Here is a 16,382-nt window from a genome sequence, read left to right as displayed (position 1 = left end):
GTGGGCCCTGCGTGGTCTGCCTCCATTGGAGGTACACTACTGGGTGGGACCCACATCTGATACTGATGGCACATCCTAGCGATACGCCTTCAGTGCCTGAGATGGCCAAGACATTTAACAGCAAATTTTTCACATTCCAACTAAAGGTACTTTCACACTAGCGTTTTTCTTTTCCGGCATAGAGTTCCGTCCTAGGGGCTCAATACCGGAAAAGAACTGATCAGTTTTATCCCCATGTATTCTGAATGGAGAGTAATCCGTTCAGGATGTCTTCCGTTTAGTCTTTTTGACTGTTCAGGATGGACATGCTACGGTTTTATCACTGGGCCAAAAAAACTGAACACTTGCCTGAATGCCTGATCCGGCATTTTTTTCCACAGGAATGTATTCGTGCCGGATCCGGCATTCCAAATACCGGAATGCCGGACCAGCCCTTCCGGTCTGCGCATGCGCAGACCAAAAAAAAAAAAGGTGAAAAAAAAATTAATGACGGATCCGTTTTTCTGACTGATCAGGCAGGAAAATGGTTATTAACCTGGCTGACATTAGTTATGTACTAATGTCAGCTGAACATAACTATGTTAGTGCCATCTCACTGCGTGGCGCTGTTAAGAAAAAAATAACTTATAATATGCAAATGAGCCTCTAGGCGCAGGGGCGGCGTTGCTCCTGCTCCTAGAGGCTCCATTCTCCCATCTCTGGCCACGCCATGCTACACTTGATTGACAGGGCCAGGCAGCGTTAGTCTCCTCCTGCCAGCCCTGTCTGCCGTGGAAATCACGAGGCCTGCGCCGCCTTGTTCAGTATTCGGCGCAGGCACAGTGAGTGAAGGGCGCTCGCCGGCTGACGGCTTCACTCACTGCGCTGAATACTAAACGGGGCAGCGCAGGCCTCGAGATTTATTTTTTGTTCGCGGTATGGTCGCGATCTATCCTATGGAGATGCGCCGATTCGTTTGCATGGTGCAAAAAACTTTCGCACGATGGTCTGGTCGTCCCGACCTGTAGCTGATTTGTGCCCGGCCTGGTATTACTGCAGGATACCAGTGTCAAGGCGCCGGCTGAGGCAGGAGGGATGGGGACCGTCGAACAAAGGTTTCTTCATCCACGAGGATAAGCGCGGCAACGGAAAGAGCGCGAATAAGTGTGCGAACATAAGTTTGCGCAATCATTCACATCTTCGCCAGCCAATCACTTCATACCATAACCTGTCTCCCCATTGGTCATGATTGTAAGACCGCCTTCCATCTTCTGGTATAAATAAACCTCGCCTAGCTGTTGGAAGCAGGAACATTATTGGATCCTACTTGAGAACGTCTCTGTGATGTTATTTTGGAGGAATTGCGCACACATCGACGCACACTACACCAAGGATTTTCCGATTGTACTTCTGGCGGTCGTTTTCGGTTGTGAGAACGAGACAAAGCAGCAAACGTCGATATCAACCCTTAAGGGGTCGCAGAGCTGAATCTGCACTGTGCCCCCTACACTCTCACAAGCAGAGTCCCAGAGGTTGGAAACCCACCAATCATAATCTAAGTGTCTCCTAGTGATATGACATAACTATCAGATGAGCGTACCCCTTTAACATGGATTACGCTAAATACATTCTCAAACCTACAGGCAAATGCAGAAATGCATGTATAGTTTTGTGCTCATAAAAGAGTATTTACCCTCATAGCACGCAGCCATGGCTCATACGTTATATACTGGATTCAATGGGAGTTGTATGTATCTGTATACTGTGAGCTCCACCTAGTGGTTACTAAAGGAAGCCACACAATTATCATCTATCACAGTGTGAAAGGGAGGAGGGAATTTACAGCGCCAATAAGAACAAAGGCACTAATAAAACGCCAAATAAAGTTTGGACATATTGAGATATTAAAAATAAGTGCGCTTTTCACATGCCACCAGCAGGACCTTCTTACACCAGTTATTAATTTACGACTTCAGAAATTAGCTCCATTATCTTTACATAGAAAGCAGAATGAAAGGTGAAGGACGTTACGAACACCACAGCCGTGTTTACCGGGCGCAGCAGACGCGCAGTCCGAGCTACGGCCTCAGCTATTCCAATGAGAACTGACTAAACCTATTGATTTCACTCTGTAATTTCAGCAGCTCTGCCCTATTGATGCTCATCAATATTTCTATCATTAACAAAGCAAAGGTCTGAGGCAAAGGAAGATTAAATGAAATTGGAGGATAATCTGTGCATATAAATAGCCGATTGTGTCTTATACCCAGAAATCGCCACACAAATCTGATTAATCTTTCTGAATGAGAATAAACGGTACACAAATCTGTGTCACTTCTGTCAACGGAACCAGCGCATGAGCCTGTCCACAGACATATGATAGGAAATAACATGGGCTCTGGTGCCACTCCTCGTCATGGGAGGGCTTATCCATATGAACGATGTAAATCACTAAGGGGGGGGGGAGAAAATTTATGATTTGAATTGTGATTTATGATGTGAATTGGTTAAAGAAAGATGGGATGCAATGCGCCGCAGGGCTTTATACTATCAGTATGTTACACCAGTTTTTGGACCACCCTTGGAGCTGGTATAGTTTCTGTCCAGTAGGCTCAGACAAAAATATGGCGCAAAAGTTGTTTGAAAGAAATTTACATCTTTGCATGTTATAAATGAAAAATAATAAAAATAATAAATCTGTGGGGCATACACATTATATATTAGGTGCTACAATACCTTTTGAATGTCTGGTTAAGGCTACTTTCACACTTGCGGCAGGACGGATCCGACAGGCTGTCCACCATGTCGGATCCGTCCTGCGGCTATTTCGCCGTGCCGCCGGACCGCCGTTCCGTCCCCATTGACTATAATGAGGACGGGGCGGAGCTCCGGCCCAGCACGGCGAAAGGCCGCCGGACTAAAATTACTGCATGTCAGGCTTTTTAGTCCGGCGGCTTTCGTCGTGCACTGCCGTGCTGCGCCGGAGCTCCGCCCCCGTTATAGTCAATGGGGACGGAGCGGCGGTCTGGCGGAAGGACGGATCCGACATGGTGAACAGCCTGTCGGATCCGTCCTGCCGCAAGTGTGAAAGTAGCCTTAGGGCTCTTTCACACTTGCGTTGTTGTGTTCCGGCATAGAGTTCCGTCGTCGGGGCTCTATGCCGGAAGAATCCTGATCAGTTTTATCCTAATGCATTCTGAATGGATAAAAATCCGTTCAGGATGCATCAGGATGTCTTCAGTTCCGGACCGGAACGTTTTTTGGCCGGAGAAAATACCACAGCATGCTGCGCTTTTTGCTCCGGCCAAAAATCCTGAACACTTGCCGCAAGGCCGGATCCGGAATTAATGCCCATTGAAAGGCATTGATCCGGATCCGGCCTTAAGCTAAACGTCGTTTCGGCGCATTGCCGGACCCGACGTTTAGCTTTTTCTGAATGGTTACCATGGCTGCAAGGACGCTAAAGTCCTGGCAGCCATGGTAAAGTGTAGTGGGGAGCGGGGGAGCAGTATACTTACCGTCCGTGCGGCTCCCCGGCGCTCCAGAGTGACGTCAGGGCGCCCCACACGCATGGGTGACGTGATCACATGGATCACGTCATCCCTGCGCATGGGGTGCTCTGACGTCATTCTGGAGCGCCCCGGGAGCCGCACGGACTGTAAGTATACTGCTCCCCCGCTCCCCACTACTACTATGGCAACCAGGACTTTAATAGCGTCCTGGCTGCCATAGTAACACTGAACGCATTTTGAAGACGGATCCGTCTTCAAATGCTTTCAGTTCACTTGCGTTTTTCCGGATCCGGCGGGCACCTCCGGCAAATGGAGTGCACGATGGATCCGGACAACGCAAGTGTGAAAGTAGCCTTAGCTAGGTTGTTATGTCTGGAAACTTGTATTTGTCTGGAAAAACTGCTGTGTCATTGCCATTGAATATCATTGAAGCTGTAATGTAAGTCTATGAGAGATGGAAAGTGTAACAATGTATCTGTTTGTGCCGAGTTTCTCCACTCCACTCCTCCCACTAGAAGGTTCTAGTCCAGCTAAAACTGTATATAAGGAGAGCAGTCAGAGCCCCTAATGTTCTGCAGTTAGGGACCAGTGCTTGGAGGGGGGACTTATGCCAGTCTGCATGAGGGGGGAGAGCGAGAGAGACAGAGACAGAGCTAGCTGAGGCCTTTCCTCAGCATCAAATCCTTCTTCTGCCAGGGAGGAGACTGGAGAAGCCAGTACTATGCCTCACCTGTATTGTTTTGCACCTGAATTCCTCCAGTAAACAAACACACTGGTTAACTGAAGACCCTGACCCTCTGGACTAAATTTCCCATTGGGGTGCACCAAGCCTTACCATCCCTTCCGGAGAGGAGCAACACGGGGGCCACCCCAAACCCGGCCACTGCACATGCACAACACGTTCTGGCGCAAACCAAGACACAATCCAGGCGCAGTGACAGTGATATGTCTGCCCACTTTTCAGGAGGTGGTGATCAAAGAAGAAAAGGGATATGGAAGGAAGAAGAACTGGAAGGAATAGGTAGCGGCTCCAGTCTTTGGACTACTTATACCATCTTCAGCCTGTTCCTAAGCAGTCTTCACTTCTTATACTTTTAAGTAATCCACTGTCCTTTTCAAAGAAGCCCCCCATTAATTTCGACATTGCATGGCCTGATCTGTGGGGGATTAGCGTGAATATTTGATGCGGGAACGGCTAACCTCCAGATACATCACATAGCGATAGTACATTGCTCAGCTGCAATTAGCTGCAGTTAGGAAATGGAGTTAATCAGCTACAGGTTCATAAGAGAAACACATTTCACTCAGTGGTTAAAATCCATTCCATTTACTCTAGAAAAATCCCATTATCGGACCGCGCAGACATCACACCGGTAGGACGATCTCCAGTAAAAACATGCCAACGGCAAAGACTGTGTAATTATTAAAGACATTAGTTAGAACCAGCGCTATTCCCATCAAGTCTGATATGCTGCGCAAGAATAATTCAGAATACAAGTGGGACTATAAAAATTACCTAGAAATAAAAAAAAAAAAATATATATATATATATATATATATATATATATATATATATATATATATATACATACATACATATACACACACACACACACAGTCCTGATCAAAAATTTAAGACCACTTGAAAAATGGCAAAAATCATATTTTACATTGTTGGATCTTAACAAGGTTCCAAGTAGAGCTTCAACATGCAACAAGAAGAAATGAGAGTGAGACAAAACATTTTTTGAGCAATTAATTGAAAATAATGATTAAACTGAAACAGGCTGTTTTTCAGCTGATCTAAATTTTAGGACCACATGCATTTAAAAGGCCAAATCTGTGCAAAGATGTGGATTCATTGTCATTTTCTGTCAGGTAGTCACACGTTGTGATGGCAAAGGCAAAAAAACGCGGTCGGGTTGTTGAACTGCATAAGCAGGGTCTCTCACAGCGCGCCATCGCTGCTGAGGTGGGACGCAGTAAGACAGTCATTTGGAATTTCTTAAATGATCCTGAGGGTTATGGAACAGCTATCTCGTATAAAGGCAATGAGTATTTTCTGTTGCTTTTCTTTTGCGTTTTTCGTTGGTTTCTTTTATTATTTTCTATGCTCCCTATATACTTAACACTTGTTTACTTGTAGTAAATTACATATTGCTGATGGTAATGCAGTACCATCTATGTATACTCATATGTATGACCAACTATCTTCTGTATCTGATGGTGTTTAATCATCGCTTGTGTTGAAAATATTCAATAAAAATGATTGAAATTAAAAAAAAGTCAAGAGGAAGACCCCAAAAAAATGTCATCAGCACTGAGCCAGAGGATCCAATTGGCTGTCCGTCAAGACACTGGACGATCCTCGACCCAAATTGAGGCCCTTACTGGTGCTGACTGCAGCCCCATAACCATCAGACGGCATCTGAGATTGAAGGGCTTCAAAGACCTCGTCTCCTTGAACGCCACAGAACTGCTCGTTTGGACTTTGCAAGAGAGCACCAAACATGGGACAATTAAAGGTGGAAGAAAGTTTTATTCTCTGATGAGAAAAGATTTAACCTTGATGGTCCTGATGGTTTCCAACGTTACTGGCATGACAAGCAGATCCCACCTGAGATGTTTTCTACGTGCCACAGTGGAGGGGGCGCCATAATGGTCTGGGGTGCTTTTTCCTTCAGTGGAACAATGGAGCTTCAGGAAGTGCAGGGGTGTCAAACGGCTGCTGGCTATGTCCAGATGTTGCAGAGAGCATTCCTCATGACCGAGGGCCCTCGTCTGTGTGGTAACGACTGGGTTTTTCAACAGGACAACGCTACAGTACACAATGCCCGCAGGACAAGGGACTTCTTCCAGGAGAATAACGTCACTCTTTTGGCCCATCCTGCGTGTTCCCCTGATCTAAATCCAATTGAGAACCTTTGGGGATGGATGGCAAGGGAAGTTTACAAAAATGGACGTAGATGGCCTTCGTGCGGCCGTCTTCACCACTTAAAGAAATGTTCTCACTCACCTCATGGAAACGCTTGCATCAAGCATGCCGAAACAAATTTTTGAAGTGATAAACAATAACGGCGGATCTACTCATTACCGAGTTCATGTTTGGAAGTTGGATTTCTGTTTGGGGGGGGGGGTTTAGTTTTTTTTTGGAGGTGTGGTCCTAAACTTTTGATCAGCTGAAAAACAGCCTGTTTCAGTTTATTCGTTGTTTTCATTAAATTGAATGCTCAAAAAATGTTTTGTCTCACTCCCATTTCTTCTTGTTGCATGTTGAAGCTCTACTTGGAACCTTGTTAAGATCCAGCCATGCTAAATATGACTTTTTTTCCATTTTTCAAGTGGTCTTAAAATGGGCTGGTTTTCAACCTTTGCACTGCAAGTGCAGTTTACACTACATGTTTCCAACTGGCTGAGATTACCGGAATCGCAGCCACTTCACAGCTACTGTAAATGCTACGGATTTTCCGCACACAATAGTGCTGTGCAAAATGACCTTGTGGTGTGTTCTCCTGCCCTAAATATGGTACAATTCTCACCTTTAGCATCCATTCACACGTCCGTAGAATGGGTCCGGATCCGTTCATTCTCTATGGGGCCGGAAGAGATGCGGACAGCACACAGCAATTGCGGACAAGAATAGGCAGTTCTATGGGGGTGACGGCCGGGTGTATTGCAGATCCGCAATACACTACGGACGTGTGAACGGACCCTTACAGTAATCGAGGCAGAAAACTGCCTCCAACTTAAACTTTTCATCATAAATTCAAATCAAAAAATTTGAAATCTCATTGGTCAACCAGAAATAAAACGCTGAACCAGACTCAATTATCCCAACCCACTATCAAAGACTCTTGACGGCAACAAGATACCAGGGGCTCATTTTTTTCGGTAGAAAAAAAAAACCGGCCTAGCTCTGGTAACGCTCTGCACTGACCCTTGGTAGAGTCGCTCCCTCGTAAGGCGACTCTAAAAAGCTGACTATGATGAACCCCAATGTGTCCCTACAAATTCATCATCTGTGGGTTTCCACCAGTTAATCCACATTAGGCCTCTTTCACACGACCGTATGGTTTTGCTGTCCATTTTAAACAGATCCATTTTTCAGTTTCAGTAGTGTTTCCGTTTCGATTCCGTATGGTTTCGGTATGTGATCCGTTTTTTGCGGATCACAAAAGGAAGCATGTCATATGCAGTAATTACATTGAAAAATTGGGCTGAACATAAAATTTTCAATAGAAGTTTCCGCAAAAAAGGAACGGATATGGAAGACATATGGATGCATTCCGTATCTATTCAGTTTTTTTTACAGCCCCATTGACTTGAATGGAGCCACGGAATGTTATTTTCGGGCAATAATAGGACAAGTTCTATCTTTTAGCGGAACGGAAATCAACAAAAACAGAATGCATACGGAGTAACTTTCGTTTTTTTTTTTTTTATGAATGGCTCAGTATACGGAACACAAAAAACGGAACATAAACGGAAGTGTGCAAGAGGCCTTAGTGGGAGACAGGAAAGGGTCAAAAACAGACAAAAAGTTACCAGGTCATAAACCAGGGTGAGGCCACGTATACGGTGAAGCCAGGGGCTTAGCTATGCCGTTTTTCCGCCCAATGGATTTTTTGTAACGCTATCATCTGTTTCATGTCTAGTTGGTTGTCGTTGTCATTTATGGTATTTTTGGGCTTTTTTTTTTTCTGCAGTGATTGACACCATTTTTTTTTGACTTGATTAGTTTGTATCATTCAGCGATTCCATGCTTTATCTTACATTAAACCACTCTGTAAGCCAAAGAGGAAGAAGAGTTTCCATAGACATGAATGGATAGCGGCAGTGAATTTCAAGGTGCATTAACTACCCGGCTCCTGGGACTCGTCCATCTCCAAGTAGCGGGAACCATGTAGTGCACCTTTAGGAGGGCTCATCACTAGTTGTGTAGTGTCTATGACCAGATTTCCGTATGCGTGTATTATAATTAGGGCAATTTTCCCTCCCGACATTTGCCCTGCTCTAGAAGCTGTTTGAGATACGGAGAAACATAGAATTCCCCTATATCACAGGAGCGCGGCGGTATACAGACATAAATGATGATACCCGCGGGCGCACTGAAGAGGCGCGTGGATCACAGAGAGCCATAAACAAAGCAGTCGTCCAGATATTTCTTTCACTTTAATATACAATATGAGAATAAAATGCAATTTTAACAGCACTGCTCCTAAAGTGATAAGCAATACCGTGTCAGGCCACATATTAGAGGGGTTATCCCTTGACTAATGCAAAAAAAACTAAAATCAGACATCATATAGTACAGGACAATATCTTTGTAAGGCCTCATGCACACGACCGTTGTGTGCAGCCGTGTCCGTTGTTCCGTTTTCCCTGATTTTCTGCGGACCCATTGACTTTCAATGGGTCCGTGGAAAACTCGGAAAATGCACCGTTTGTCATCCGCGTCCGTGATCCGTGTTTCCAGTCCGTCCAAAAAATAGGACCTGTCCTATTTTTTTGACGGACAACGGTTCGCGGACCCATTCAAGTCAATGGGTCCGTAAAAAAACACAGAGGCACACAAGATTGTCATCCGCGTCCGTGATCCGTGTCCGTTTTTTTCCTATCATTTTCAAGGCAAACTTGACTTAGTTTTATTTTTCACTTTTCTTGTCTGTTGATCCTCCAAAAATCAAGGAAGACACACGGGGTGAAAAACGGACACTGATCACGGAACAACTGAACCCCGTTTTGCGGACCGTGAAAAAATACTGTTGTGTGCATGAGGCCTAAGGGTCCATTCACACGTCCGCAAAATGGGTCCGCATCCGTTCCACAATTTTGCGGAACGGGTGCAGACCCATTAATTTTCAATAGGGCCGGAATGTGCTGTCCGCATCCGCATTTGCGGATCCACACTTCCGCATCCGTGCTTCCGTTTCCGCAAAAAAATAGAACATGTCCAATTCTTGTCTGCAATTGTGGACAAGATTAGGCATTTTCTATTATAGTGCCGGCGATGTGTGGTCCGCAAATTGCGGAATGCACATTGCCAGTGTCCGTGTTTTGTGGATCCGCAATTTGCGGATCTGCAAAACACTTATGGACGTGTGAATGAACCCTTAGAAAGTTAGAACCAGCCCTGTACCTCACATGGATCCAGAGATCTCCACGGAATTGAGCAGGTGCGTCCAACTTAGTGAGGTTGACAGAGAAATAAGAAAAAGAACAAACAGCAGGTGGCGCTAAACTGACATTTTATTGAATAACTCAATCAATGTACTACTTTTTTTTTATGATATGCAATTACAAAAATATTCTGATTCAAGTGCTGGTTTGAAAACCGCAATATATTTTTCATGGGGCAACCCCTTCAATGGATGGCAAAGGACAGTGCTGATCTTAAAAGGGGTGTCTCATAATCAAAAATTATCACCTAGGATAGGTGATTGGGCGTTTCAACTGCCGGGACCCCCACCGTTCATGGGAATGGGGACTCATGTTGACTGCTTCAATGGAGTGGCGGTCGAGCATGCGAGTTGCTGCTTCATTCAGACCACATAGGACTGCCAGAAAAAGCTGAACACGGTACAAGGCCATCTCTGGCAGTCCTACATGTCCATTCATTCGCCGTCTAGAGGTAGCGGCTACACCAGGGGGTCGGGGGACCCCTTTCTCCACAGAGGCAAGACCCACACTGAAAAGATATTTATGGCATATCCTGTGGATAACCCACAAATGTCTAGGTTGGGAACCCCCCTCGCATCTGATTTTAACCCCATAATTGCTGCAATCACTATCCACTTGGCGGGAACGAGGACTGATTTTGAGAAGCCATTTATTACCGGTTTACTTAGAGGCTCATAAAATGAGCTCCACAGGGAGCTCTGGGCATTACTTAAAGGGGCTCTGCAGTTTGTTTTAACTGATTATCTATCCTCTGAATAGATCATCAGCATCTGACTGGCAGGGGTCCGACACCCGGGACTCCAGCAGCGCCGTTGCCTTCTCGCTGTTTACCACAGGCCCAGTGACGTCACGACTAGTATCAACTGGCCTGGGCGTGGCTAAGCTCTGTTCACTTGAATGGAGCTTAGCCCCGCCCAGGCCAGTTGATACTAGTCGTGACGTCACTGGGCAGCTGGAGCGCTGCTGCCTTCTCAAACAGCTGATCGGCGGGGGTCCCGGGGGTCGGACCCCCACCAGTCAGATGCTGATGATCTATCCAGAGGATAGATCATCAGTTAAAACAAACTTTAGAACCCCTTTAAAATGGCTTAATTCAAAGATGTTGTTTTCTTTCGAAATCCGATTAGTACTGAGGTTTGAGATGGGGACGTCATGGTACAAGTGCTGCAAGCTGCTCTCCCTCTCTGCGAAGTGCCAATGCAGCTCAGAGCCGAACAGCTGAGTCACGTCTAGCAGTCGGAAAACACTGCCAGGCTACCAGGCTCTTCAATGGCGTTGTCAGGATGCCAAGGCTCAGTGCAGAGCTGACAGTCAAGGAAGCATGGCAATCCCTAAAGGAGCTGTCTCACCAACACAAGGAATGAGGCTGCCACTGAGAACCACAGCGTGGTCGCAACGCCAGAAACCGCTCCTGAAGTATGTTCCCTGCATATCATCCATTCAAGGGAATAGTCACCTATGTGTCACAAGGACGGGCAAATTCACCAAAGCCACCGGCTGGTGGTCCCTAGTGCACAGAAAAGGGGTGTATTGGTGGGACAGCCAAAAATGCATAAAAATTCACAGCGGAAATTTGTTGTGGGTTTGACATTGATTGGATCCTATACGCTGAAATCTGAAGTGTAGCGGTGTGGTTTTTAAACCTGCAGCATATCAGGTTAAAACGCTGAGGATTTTCAGCACGCAACTTGCAGCAGAAAATCTGCAGCGTTTCCACCACATGTGGACATACGCTTAAACTGAGAATACATAACTGGCGCTAATCCTGCTCCACAACTGCAGCCTTCAGAGCTTGTATCTCCCAGCACCCCCTGCTTGTTCAGGGTCGGCATAGAGCTTCTTCTAGTGATCTGAATTCAGTTTTCCTCTTTTTTTTAACCAGTACCTATTTTAGGTACAAAAATGCTTCTAAGGTTTTTTTTTCCATGCATGTGTCTTATTTTTTTTTACACAATTTTTCATGTCCTACAGGGAAGCCTATGCTAAAACACTTGGAAAAAATAAAAGCATTGAATTTCACTTTTTGGTTACTTTTTATGTACAGGCAACTTCGACGTTTCGGGGGCGATTTAAAATTTTTTTTTGCTTTTTTAGTCACCCTAGGTGACTATAACATGCAATCATTAGACTGCCAATTGTGTTTTGTGATGGGTATACAGCCACCACAGAACACGCCCTTCACTGTATTTCAATACAGTGCTGCCACCTGCTGGCCTGTATCGGAATATTCCACCGATTGGCATTGGCCAGCACATAACAGCTTCCCTAATCTCAACCAGGGAACATTGTTACGGGCGAGGGAGCACCCGCTTCTGCACCGCTCAGATACCGTGGTCGCATTTTACCATGGCATCTGAGGGGTTAAAAGGGTATGCGAACGATCTTATGGCTGATGATATACATTCGCCCCAGGCCTCTGCTGTTTGAAACAGACACTCGGCGGCTATGGCGCCAATTACACGTGCGAGCAGGCGCCATATGCTCAACAAAAAACCAAATAGGGGAATTTATTAGGACCGGCATTTCGGACACTCAGCTGCGCATGTGCTTTGACCCACACAAAGATCAGCTCAAGTGTCATTCAGTGGGGTAAACCATTGCTTTTTCCACCCCTCTGATAGGCAGATTCCTCTGGCAGACCTGGGGGCCCTAGTTATGCCCCTGACATGGAAACCTATCGGCACCTCATAGGGTGCTGCTGGGCTAACACAGGGTGCTCCTCCATCACAATCCTTATATGCCGACTCTATATTACAGCCAACCCCAACCGCTGAAGGCACAGGCAAAACTCCTGTGTATAGGGGGTAGGTGGGGGTCTCTGAATATAGGTTTTATGGCCTCTTGTAGTCACACCAGGGTACACTCACACGACCGGATGTATTTTGTGGTCTGCAAAACGTGGATACGCAAAATAAGCATACCATTCATGTGGCGTCCGCAGTTCTGGCAGACCCACTGACCTAAATTAATCTGTGGTCCGCATTTGCAGTCAAAAATAGGACAAGTTCTATCTTTTGGGGAACAGACGTCGGATGCGGGGAAGCACACCCACAATACATCAGTTGCGAGGATTACACTGACACATTGCACCGCAGTGCAGCAGTTGCACTACAATCCCACTGATGTGTGCCTGCTTTGCCCATGCTGCGGACCACAAATTGCGATACGCATCGAGGGACCGCACGCACAACTTTTGTGAGGTGCGGAGGCACAGACAGAAATCCCACAGAAGCAATTCGTAGTGAATGGGGCTGAACCTGGCCTAGGAAAAGCTGAGAGAAGGCCGCAATGCTCACAGGAGGGCCGGTACCTTCCCAAACAGCTGATTGACTTGTGGGGTCCGAGACCCCCGCTAGATACTAATGACCCATCCTGAGGACAGAACGTTTGTATTAAAATGTTAGAAAACCCCTTTAAGTACATGTAGGTTTCTGTGTTTGAATGTGTACATCCGGAGATCATCTGGTTTAAACTTATACATTGAATGTGGAAGATCCCTTTAAGACACAAGAGTTTACAACTGCATCTCTTCAGCCATTGGCGTCTGAGACATCAGGTTACTAGTTGGAAAGCATGGTGGTTTAGTAGTCTCTAACTTGCTGACAGGCTCCTTTAGAAGCCGGAGGACCTGGACATCCTGGATTGCCTTCACCGTCACTCCCAACCTGCTATACATGTGTATTGCAGCATTATACAGCTCTTGTGATGCAGGGTCGGAGTACACGCGGGGACAAAACTGCACTGTCGCCCACTGGAAAGCAAACACTATGCTTTGACATTCAGTGACACGTTAATGCATACCGCCAAACATATGCCGAAAGAGTGCCGATACCTCTGGCCCTTTATAAGCTATGGACAGGATGAAGAGTCACCACAAACATAAATTCTGTTTGTCATGCAATATACTGCGGCCCACCAGTCTGAGGGTCTGGTCAAACAGTCCCCCATATCTCAGCTTTCTGTAACCCCCCCCCCCCATGTGGCCTGCTAGGGGGGGGGGGGGCAGGATAGTACGAGGACACCTGCCATTTAAGATTTTGAATGGAGCTGAATGGGATTAACTCAAGATACAAAATCCACCACCTAGTCAAATACAACGGAGAATGAGAGTGATCATTCTGGCTCCGGGCCCCTGTGGCGTCCATACAAGGGCACGCCGATCCAGACGTCTCTCATCACCCAGGGTCCAGCGCAGGTGACAATACAGGAGTCACACAATTACCCAGCACGTCGGTGTACTCTGCTGACACAAGCAGAGCCGAGCCGTGCAGCCTCACATCCCCTGAGTGTACAGGGCCGAGCACAGCGTCCGCTATGCAGTATATATATATATATATATATATACACACACACACACACACGACCTTGAGCGCTCATTTCTTACGTTCACAACTGTGCGACCACAAGTATGGCAAACATAATTAACCATCTAGTGTCCACCACAGAGCACCTACCTTACAACGATGCCACTAGAAGTGTCTATACCCTGTATATAGGGGGCATGATGCCAATACATGACTACTGTGGGTGCTCTTGGTGCTACCTCATACTGGGGCACAAACATTAATATGTCCAGGCTACTTGTCCCCAGTTAGGCCTTGTTCACGTTTCTGTTTTTCACTGACAACACACGTACCCATTGATTTGGACCTACTTTGGGCCTCATTCACATATCCGTGTGTGTTTGACATCCGTGACAGTCCGTGAACGGTCGGTGTGTCATCCATATGCCACGGACACAGCTCAGTGCATCTCCTCCTACTAGTGGTCAGTGAAAAACAGACCAAACACGGACGCCATCCATGTCGTGTGCGTGATTTTCAGACCCACAGACTTCAATGGGCGTGTTTGGTCCACATTACAGACCAAAGTAGCGCATGTCTCAGATTTTTTTCACTGTGTGAACAGACACATTAAAATCAATGGCTACGTGTGCGGTCCGTGAAAAATGCAGATAGCACTCGTCAAAGAAAAAAGGAAATGTGAATGAGGCCTTGGTCCAAATATGCCCATTGAAGTCGATGAGTCCTTGAAAAAATCTCTGACAACATGGACGGCGTCCGTGTTTGGTCCGTTTTTCAGTCTCCGTTGATAGGAGTTTAGCTGAGCAGTGTCTGTGGATTACAGAGGACACATGAAAGTTCAAAAATGGACACACGGACCAAACACGGACGGATTATCTGACAAGCCTCAGACACATAAATGTGAAGGAGCTAGGGGACAATTAGTGACAGTTTTCCGCACTTATGTGGCAGTATGTAAGGTGCCATACCCAGCATGTGCCCATGACAGCCTAGACTGGTCCCAGTCACTGCACACACACACAGCCCATTACAAGGTCCTGCCACTCTCCTATGGGCACATGGAGCCCACAGATGCCATATGGTATCACCCAGAGGCTGTGCACCCCTCCCCGCACATGATTATGGTACACTCCTATAAAGCAGCACTCTGCAGCCTCCTGCCCGGGCTCCTCTGTAGGACACATACAGCTCTTACCAGTCCGTGTGTCTCTGGAGCTGTCGGCACCGGCAGCAGCCCGGGCTCGTGTACCGTCCTCTCCGCAGAGTCCCCCGCACAGGTGTCCGGTGTCAGCACTGAGCAGCAGCACACCGGCCGCTCTGCAGCATCCAAACACTGCTGTCCCCGCCCCCTCCTCCTCAGTGCCCGGGGGAGGGGCCGCCTCACAGCCTCCGTTCACACTGAGGAGGAGACGCACGGGGCACACCGGCAGCTGCCGCGGGCACGACACAGGCAGAGCCCTTCAATGATGATCATACATGTCCGGTATAATAACCAAAACACTGCAATAAACGGGAAAACTCATTCCTAAGCACAATAGAGAGATTCCCATCCGTCTGCATGGACAGCCCCAGGACCCCTGAAACCTATAGCTGTACACAGAGGAGCGCGGGCCTAAGGGCTCATGCACACCACCCTATGTATTTTGCGGTCCGCAAAACAGATCCGGAAAAAAAGCGTGTGACATCCGTGTTGCAACCGTTTTTCGCAGAGCCATTGTAACAATTCCTGTCGTTGTCTGCAAAACGGACAAGAATAGTACACATTCTATTTTTTTGAGGAACGGACACGGAATGCACACCGAGTCATTTCCGTTTTTTTTCAAGCCCCATTGAAATGGATAGTACTGCATACAGACCTATAAAAAAAGTGGAACGGAAGTAAAGATACTTTTGTATGAATCACCTCGTGTACACTTCCGTTTTTAACACGCATGCTGTCTGCGTTTTTTTACGGACGGCGTACTGATCCATTTAAATATGTTTGTACACATTTCTGTGATTTTCTGCGGTCCGTGTGTCCGCAGAAAAATCTACGGACGCATGCGCTACTTTCATTCATGTCCCGGACCATTGAAATCTATGGGTCCGTGAAAATCGCAGCGACAACACGGATGGCATGCACCACGCATGCGTGTTTTCCACAGAAGCCAGACAGAAAGGGCTGCCATCAGTGCAACATCCGTGGATTAAGGCTGACACACTGACAGATGGACCACCCACGGATCCTTCACAGACATCTTCATGGATTGTATAAGGACATTTTCATCCACGTATGTCATACTGACACGGAAGCGTGGACGAGGCCTAAGAACTACTTTGGTCCTTGTTGTGGACAGATTGCGGCCATACTGTTCAATGGATGCGTCCTTGTGGGGCCCGTTCTTCACTAATCCATCTTAAAGAAGGC

At 46.7% G+C, this 16,382-nt stretch overlaps 1 protein-coding gene across 1 annotated transcript in view; it reads right to left on the bottom strand.

Annotated features, from left to right (window-relative positions):
• Positions 1 to 15,301, bottom strand: part of PAG1 (phosphoprotein membrane anchor with glycosphingolipid microdomains 1) — a 257,231-nt gene extending 241,930 nt beyond the window's left edge. The window contains exon 1 of the mRNA XM_040433064.1: positions 15,171 to 15,301. The gene's annotated coding sequence lies outside the window, so the exon portion shown is untranslated. The remainder of the gene's footprint in view (positions 1 to 15,170) is intronic.
• Between the last annotated feature and the right edge of the window lie 1,081 nt (positions 15,302 to 16,382).

This window comes from Bufo bufo, chromosome 5 (assembly GCF_905171765.1).
Source record: "Bufo bufo chromosome 5, aBufBuf1.1, whole genome shotgun sequence".
NCBI lineage: Eukaryota > Metazoa > Chordata > Amphibia > Anura > Bufonidae > Bufo > Bufo bufo.
The sequence above is the reverse complement of the archived record's forward strand: the minus strand, read 5'-3'. Positions and strand labels throughout refer to the sequence as shown.